Genomic DNA, 8748 nt, shown 5'->3' with positions numbered 1-8748 from the left:
TAAAAAGATTCATTTGTTTTACCCATAAATTCCCATTTCTTTTCTGCTAGTGTATTTATAAATATTATCATACATTTTTTGGTAAAGTTTTATGTGCTTGACTAAATTGTTCAATAATTCATTACAAAATTTAAATAGTTAGCCGTTTAACGAACCGTTTTTAAAATATAAATATGTGATCAGGAAAAATATCCATGAATCAAAATTTTCAAAGTATTTTTTTTTCAGTTAAATAAGGCATTTAAGGCAGTTTGCTTCATATAATACAAAACCCATTAAATATTCATTCATAACTGTCCCATCAGCGCAACAATTTAAAAAAAAATAAATTACAAAAAATGTTAATATCTATAATTTAAAGAAAAAAAAACTGATGTTCTGCTGAAATAGCTATAAATTCTAAGCTCAACGAGTGGTAGATTTTATACTGAATACTTCATGCTTGACTTTGCGACAAATTTTTGTACAAAAACGAAATTTTCTTACGAAAACGCTACTTTTATATGTTGGAAAAAGTTTTCCTTTTGTAAACGAAACTTTACATAAAAACACTTTTATCTAAGTAGTTGAACGTTGAACGTAATTAGAAGGTTAAAAATATTGCTTGACATCTATGTTCTTTAGCGGTAGCGGCTTTCACACGACACGATCAATAGCAGATATCACTAACAGTCTAGAAGTTTGAAAGCTCCACGAATTCACCCTAAGGCCTAGACTTCATGTGGTTGTAAAATAAAAAGTAATAGAATGTTATGAAGTACCCTAAAAAAATCAATGATTTTTTAAATTGCATATTGCGGAAGTACTTTCTACTATAACATGCTCAACCAACCTAAAGTTGATTCAACAGTTAGCCACGACACACAAATCACGCACTTTATACTTATAGCTTTAACACCGAGGCTAAAGATTGGTTTTACGTTCTATGAAAACTAAACAAAATTTCTTTTATTATACTTAATCGCACCTCTGTTTGCTGCTAAAGCTTCCACAAAGAGGTTCACTTTTCAAGCGCAAAGGCGCATTTGGAAGAGTAATGAAAGCGCAAACGGTCAAAAATGATGAAGAAAAAACCGATTATACCATTCACCCGTTAAGTGCTTCTTCAATCGAAATTCAAATGGTAACACTTTTCGAATGTGAAGAAAAAATTTTCTTGCCTTTTGGAAAGCCCTCTGCATTTCAGCCAACTAGTAGGACTGCCCTCCAGTAAAGCATCTTTACGACACTATTCAATCCATTCATTTCTATTCACCCACAGAAATCCAGACTTCACCACGCCATTCGTACGAAAGATCCCCAGTCCATGGATAGTCGATGATCGGAAAATCCGACACTGGAACGAATCTTTTACAATAAATTTCCGCCTCGGTTTATCTTATCTGAAAGGACGGATTTTATCCTGTGTGTGCGCCCTTTGCATCCTTCACTCTGTAGCCGGTTCTATAACGGTAGCATACCGTCACTCCAGTAGTTGTTCTGTGCTTTCATAGCATTGCGAATGATATTCATTCGCAGGTGGAAAATTGAATTCCACTTCAATGTAAGACGGCTGAAATGGGAAATTAGAAATAGAAAAGGAAATCCCACGAGCTCGTAACTGACCGGAGAAAAAGAATGTACCATTTTTCCCTTACTCAGCACCAATGGGAAGATTGGGACTCGTAACATTGCACCTGCCTTACCGATCTCTTTTCCCAGCTCTCGCTAGCGTGCGATAAGATATGACGCGTGCAAATAGTGCTACCCTTTCGGGGACTGAAAGACCTTTAACCTCGGGCACCCAGACCGGACAGTGCACCGTCTGGTACCGGCAACCCGCACGCACAACTTCCGGACACGGGCAGGCTGTCACCGGGACCGAGTCTCGTTGCAATGTCTGACGTTGCTGAATTTTTCCAACGCAGAAAGCAGCACAGTGCTACCGGGAAGCTTCCGGCTTACATGCAACCGTACGCCTGACCCGGGGAAGACGACACGTGGTAAATCCACACTGGACAGCTCGCAAGCACCGGTTGTGTCACAGTAGAAGGCCGCTAGAAATGTAATAGTAACTTGAACGGAAAAGTGTACTTCCACCGTAACGGTTGGGCGAGTTTTCGTCGATGCAACGTTTCATCGCACCTTTTTCGCATTGCAACTTATGTCACTGGAGTTTTTACCTTCTTCTTTAATACGGCGAAACGTGTTTCCACCACTGACAGCATACAAAGTGTCAGCAAATGTGCAAGATGATCTTTGGTTGCAATTCTTACGGTACGAAGCGGTATGTTCTTACGGCAAAAATGGAACGGCAACGCTGTACGCTTCTTGATGTTTGCTTTGTGCCATTCGTACCATTTATCGTGCATGTGGCGCATTCCATCTTCGGTGCAAACGTGAATCACCGGATTAGGTCTAGCTGTGGACGGATAGACAAAACCACAGCTCAAAGTAGACGGTAAAGCATCTCTGAGAGCCATTATAAATTTCATACGGATCGGATTTTATGGAGTGGAATGATTCGTGAAGTGGACATGGAATCTAGAACCGAATGGAACTTTGACACAAACACACACACGAACATACACCTCATTTTAAAGCGGATTTAATACTTATTTTAGATCCAATGATATCAAAGGGAATCTTAATTGAAGCACACGACAATCAGCTGAGCTAACCTTATACTGAGAAATGCACTCTCCCAAAATGTCTAGCTAGAACCTAGCAAAATTGTTTTATGTGAACCCTAAGATTCTTGTTAGCAAAAGAAAGCAAACCAGTTTGAATGGCTACACAAATTTAAGTGTCTTTTGTGCTTAGAAACCTAGTGAAACTTAGAAACATAGAAATTTTAGCATCTTTTTAGCATAGAAACCACACTGTTACCCAGTCCCTGCTTATCAATTCGGATCGGAAATATATTTTGAAAAATTCTTTGCAACTGAATATCAGATATTTAGCCATGTTTAATAATACATTGCAGGCAAATGAACAGCTATATTCAAAGTTATTATTTATGTTTCTTTAGTATGCACCTCTTTTAAGTTTTGGTTGGTTTATTTAAAAAAAAATCATCTGTATTTATGCTACGACACTTGGGAAAATAAATGAAATATTCAAGATTGCAGTACGATTGATATGCATGAGAATGCATTATGATTCTTCTACTTGGTATAACGACCTACTTGGTCTTGACTTCCATTTATGGCTTCCTAGATGTTTGTAGTCAAATAGACAGTGCTTGCTACAGGAGAACGATCCAAGTGGAATTTTTTCTCTGTTCTGCCGTGTAGGATCGACGTCGCTACTCAAAACGCCATCGGCCCACATTTACTTCATAATTAGACTAGATGAAATTATAATTCAACTCATAGAAATCATTAATTAATAATAATAGAGTTATTATTGTCTCAACTATGTTATCAGCGTATGCAGCAGGTTTGATAAATGTCACATTTTATCAATAACAATAGATGTGATTTTTAAACTTTTAAAGTTTGATTGAAATTCTCGTTGAACAAAAAAATCAAACATTGTGACCTATACACTATTTTTCGTCAATTATTAAATATAACTTCTAAAATACTCAAATTTTCTCACTTGCTGCTAGCATAAATAGTTATATGGCGGTCAATCTACAACTATAAATTCCAATTTACCACATTTACACAACGGTCAGACTAAACGCTGTTAAAAAAAAAAACAACATAGATCCATTCAATTTTCAGCGGATGGAAGAAGACAGAACGCTTCACATCTCGTTCCCTCTCGTTTGGCTACATTTACATCGTCCGAACACCTAAAACGCACAAGGTGGTCCGTTTTATTTGCCCATTCCACCCAGAACTCTGTTTACATCTTTTCTCAGTAGTGATCGTGCTAGATCGTCACGTTCCTTCTTGCAATGGATATTTTTTACGTTTCGTTTTCCGGAGGAATACAAACAAAAGTCTACATCGAACCGTCATTGACAGCCGGTGACTGGACGCGTGGTGCTTATTGGTTTTGTAAAATGTTTCTCTTGCATCCTTTTCATTCCCTTTTTTATGTTCCAAAGGATACTAAACAGATTTAAAACAAAGCAACAAAACAGGTACAGAAAGCTTAATGAACATTAAATTACCTTTCGCAAGATTCATCCAGACCATGGCAAACATATAATTCAAACACATTTCAGGCTACTCAGCTAAAGCTTAAGGTAGACCAGTTTTACTGTAGCTCTTAAGTGCCCGTTACAAGACAATCCTTTTGGTGCCTTGCAGTTGTGTAAAGCTGTATCACAAACTTTTTGATGCTCACATTCACTTTCAACTTTAAGGGAGATGACCCTTGTCGTAAAGTAAAAGCGATTTAATGACGAGAGCATTCGGGCTTAATGGTAACCTAAGGAATGACTATTCCTGTTAATTTTTTATCATTCAGACGAGAACAGATTTATGAAAATAGAGCAAGGCCTTTAAGTTATTTTTTCCTCGAAAATAAGTCATATAACATCGTGTTATCTAAATTATTTTTCGAATTCTTAAGAACTTTATTTAACTTATAATAAGGAAATAAGTAATAAGGTATTATTTTTTCTCATAACGGAATCAAATTCTTTACACACCTATGTTAGTTTAGTTTAGTTGTTTTAGAAAAAGTTTATACAGAAATTAATGAATTTATATCGAGCAATATAAAATTTAAAATATACAAAACTACAATATTACATGCCATTTTTGACTTTTTTTAAAGTATTAGTAATGCTCAAAAACGCTCGTGTACAATGCAATTTGTAATATAAAACATAGAACTGTGCTTTTATTATGTATAGATAGTCCTAATATTAAGAAAAGTATTTTCAATTGCATAATTTATTCAAAGATCATCTTTACAAGTTTTAATTATTGTTTACAAAACTTCGAACAAAATACGATTACTTCTTCCCATACGTACTTACTTTATCATATCAATAGCTTTCGCAACATTTCAACAAACGCTTTCGATCGATACATTTTGCAAAAAAGTACTACTAATTCATTCATGTTGCTCTACACACGAAGAAACGAATCAAATAAAAGCAATTACCTTCTTCATCGCGGCCACAAAAAATATCTTTCAACCGTATTCATTCGCTACATAATTGATTTGTTTCCCGCGTAACACAGGTCGGACCACACGGCTCTGTTGGAGGTTCAATGGTTACGCTCTTATTTATGAGATTCTTACCATTTGCCAAATCCGAGACCAGCAGCATATCTTTCCATCCTCCGTCTTTATGGAACCTTTTTATTTCTACGACCGCGAACACCGAAGCTAACTGATACCAAAACTCCAAACCAATCATCGACGATCGGTACCGCCTCGCCAATGCTACATGATGGATTGAACGCTGAGGATGGACGAGAAAGAAAAAAAAACCCCACAACACACCCGGATGCAGATCCCATTGAAAAGGCGAACAAATATATTGGCGAGAAAAAAGGAAAGCAAACGCCCTTACTACTCCAAACCATCCAGACGGCGCAGACGGCGATACGGAGGGAAATTTGATTACATTGCGCACTGTTTGCACACGTGAGCGATTTTGCACCGGATCGAGTTTCATTCGAACTGGCCCGTTCAGAGTGGTAGCTGAAGTGGATGAAAAATGGCCGAGAATGAACGGAAAAGTCAGACAAGGGAAAAGTTTATTTTATTAGCTTTACTTCCGCCCCTTCCTAGCCACACCGCAACTACTGACACTTACACACGCGCCCACCGTGACCGATTCCGATCGGGTGCGTTTATCTTCTCCTGAGATAGGATGATTGATAGTGAGATTATTAATTCAAGCGTGTTATGCCTATAGAGCAGGAGAAGAGTTCGTAGTGGTTAGAAGGTGCACGGAAGCAGGCGAAATAGAAATGTAAATATCAGATAGTATGTACAGTAGCTTCTAGCTACTAATTACATTCACGCTAAGATTAAAAACATTTTAATTAAATTTATTTAATTTTCCACTATCACGGCATTTGCGACAAATTCTATCATGTAATTTGTTAACTAAATTGCATTCCTTTGAAAAATTTGTGTTTTTTTCCTTCATGCGTTTATGCAATTCATGGATTACTTGGATCAAATGTAAAAACTTTATATTTTAAACATTTTAATTGCTCATAAATTCACAACATATCATTTGTTGTACAAAGTGCCTAATTGGTGATGTGATGATCTTTTCGATTTTGGATCAAATATTATTAATCAATTTATTCACGATCATAAATTGGAATATAACTTGTCTTAAACTTTTTGTACGAAAAGCACATTCGGTTAAAACACTAACCAAATATGAGTATTATATATTTATATTTAGGTGACAGATAAACTCTTTGTTGGTTCGTTAGTTTTTCAGTAAGCCAATTGTTTATGTTCCATGTTTTGCTCAACACACCCAGACGTTTCAAAACCGACGTAACCTTGAATATCATTAAATGAGAAAACAATACAATCTGTTTTCCTCTTTGGAACGCGATTATTCGTAATTGATTGTTTTCTTGTGTGTTTTAGATCCAACAGGGTTAAGCAATGTTCCGAAAAGCTAAGCAATGTGAAAGACAGCTCTATGATTAATGCCATTCTCTCCACACGTTAATAATGTATCGGACGTTGTCACCACGTGGTATACGGCACTGACACGACCGATTTAATAGGTGAGATTACGTTCGTTCAATGCTATTGACAGCCTATTTGACACTTATGCAGAAGGATAATTAATGAGTAAATGACATGTTGGTCGTTGAACTAGAAGTAAAAACAAATGTTTTCAAAAAATAACTTTAACATCACAAAATTTAGATTTATTATACTGCAAGAATGAAAAAAAATAATGATACCAGATGCAGCAATAAAAGATGGTAACTAAAATCGGTTAATACTAACCTTTTTTCTTCGCCACAAAAAGAAACTAAATAATTGTTTCAAACATGCTGACCCAAGCAACCGCAAAAGAGCGTGATTATGAGGAAAGTGAATTCTTTTACAACAATCACGTTCTATATTGGTCCACCGCTGTTTTTATTTCTCTTCCTAAACGATCCCCTTCTTCAAGCTATATTAGTGCACAATTATTACAACAGCCATTGGCTACACGTTTGTCGTCCAAAATGTTCGCAACTTTGTAACAGAACAATTTACAACGCGTTCTTATTTGTCAGCAATATTTCGAAACTCCTGCGCTAGCAGCACACGATAGCTGCACTGTGACAGATTCTAAGGCGTTGTCGTTTAAGGGTAACGAATGGCAGGAAGAAACATGCAGAAAAAAACGAGCGACAGAGAGAATAAATCTGCCGGATGACAATTACTCTTGAAATGGGATGCAATTTATGCACCAGACCGTATCAAATCGTGCAAAACCTTTAGCGACTAGTGAGGGTGTTGTTATCGTTCACCGAGCACCGGAAGAACCTGCCTGCAACAAGGCACTAGCATGAAATCTTTTGTACTGCTCCGGAACGTCGTTCTCAGCAACGAATTTTCTTCCGACGGCTCAGATCCATCACATCGGAATGTTCATTATCGCTAGCTGTCTGGAGAAGAAAACAGTTGTAACGCAAGTCAGTGTTGCAAAATGATAAGCATGATAAGCCGTGATAGACGAATAAAACGGATTTTTTAATAAAGTAACACCCATAAAAGGTGTATCTGTAAAGGTGATGCAATTCTTATGCAATACTTAAAATATAGTTATTGTTCAATTTTTAAAACATCATAAAAGACATAGAGAGACTCTAATCATCCTTATTCTTCGCTTATAGCTGGTTTCACTCTGTCGATTATGTTATTTATTATCAATTCGTCAATGGAATTCTAACTGTCCTGTGTACTTTTTAACAATATTCTTCGATCTCATCAACTACCTGTCGGAAATTGTAATAAAATTGGACTTAAATAGTTCAACGTCTATTACTGTTGTCATCAAGCAAAGGCAAATACGTTGAAGTGAGAACTGGAAACATATGGTCTGTTTCCCTTACTCACTAATAGTTCCATGCCACACTGCAGCGTATCATATTTTCCGCTTAAACTCCAACGCACTCGAACAATTCATTAATGCTACTTGTTGTTTTAATATGAAAACCCTTAAGCCTCTTTTCTTCTTCGGGCTCCATTCCCGGAGACCGCTTCACCAGATGCTTGGCTGTTGACAAACCTGCTCCATTGTTGCACTGCAAGGGTGGTTCGTTTGCCTTCCGGAAATGCATCCCGCTGGCCAGGAGAGCGTACGTCCAAACACCGGAAGGAAACCCTCGCAGCATCTCACTAATGGACAACGACAACGGCATTGCCTGCCAGTTGCTTCGTGCTGCTTCGTGCAAGCATGTGTCCATGTGTGCATGTGATTTCGGGTGCATGTGCTGGTGCGATGGATGGGCATTAGGTTCTCGAACCTAGCAAGACTTTCGAGTACTACTTGATTGTCGGGAGTTGCTCTACGAGACGATGCTGGAAAGTTGAGAAGTCACCGAAGTGCCTTCTAATTCCCTTGTCGATTCAAGCAGTTTTCCCTAAGGATGTTTCCATCCTGGGAGGAACACCATCTCACAACTTCTCTCAGATTCCAACACACACGAACGCAGAACGGTACCGGCTTTCGCCCGGCCACCGGTAACATCTGCCATCGTTCTGGTCCTGGTTGACCGAGTGCTGTCTGCTCTATCCTGGCATATTTATTTACCCTGCCGAAGGAACTCAAGCGTCAGTTTGGCCAAACCCGAGATGGGCTTGCTGACTTCAACACTTTAT

This window comes from Anopheles moucheti, chromosome 2 (assembly GCF_943734755.1).
Source record: "Anopheles moucheti chromosome 2, idAnoMoucSN_F20_07, whole genome shotgun sequence".
Lineage (NCBI taxonomy): Eukaryota > Metazoa > Arthropoda > Insecta > Diptera > Culicidae > Anopheles > Anopheles moucheti.
This window is presented reverse-complemented; position numbering follows the sequence as displayed.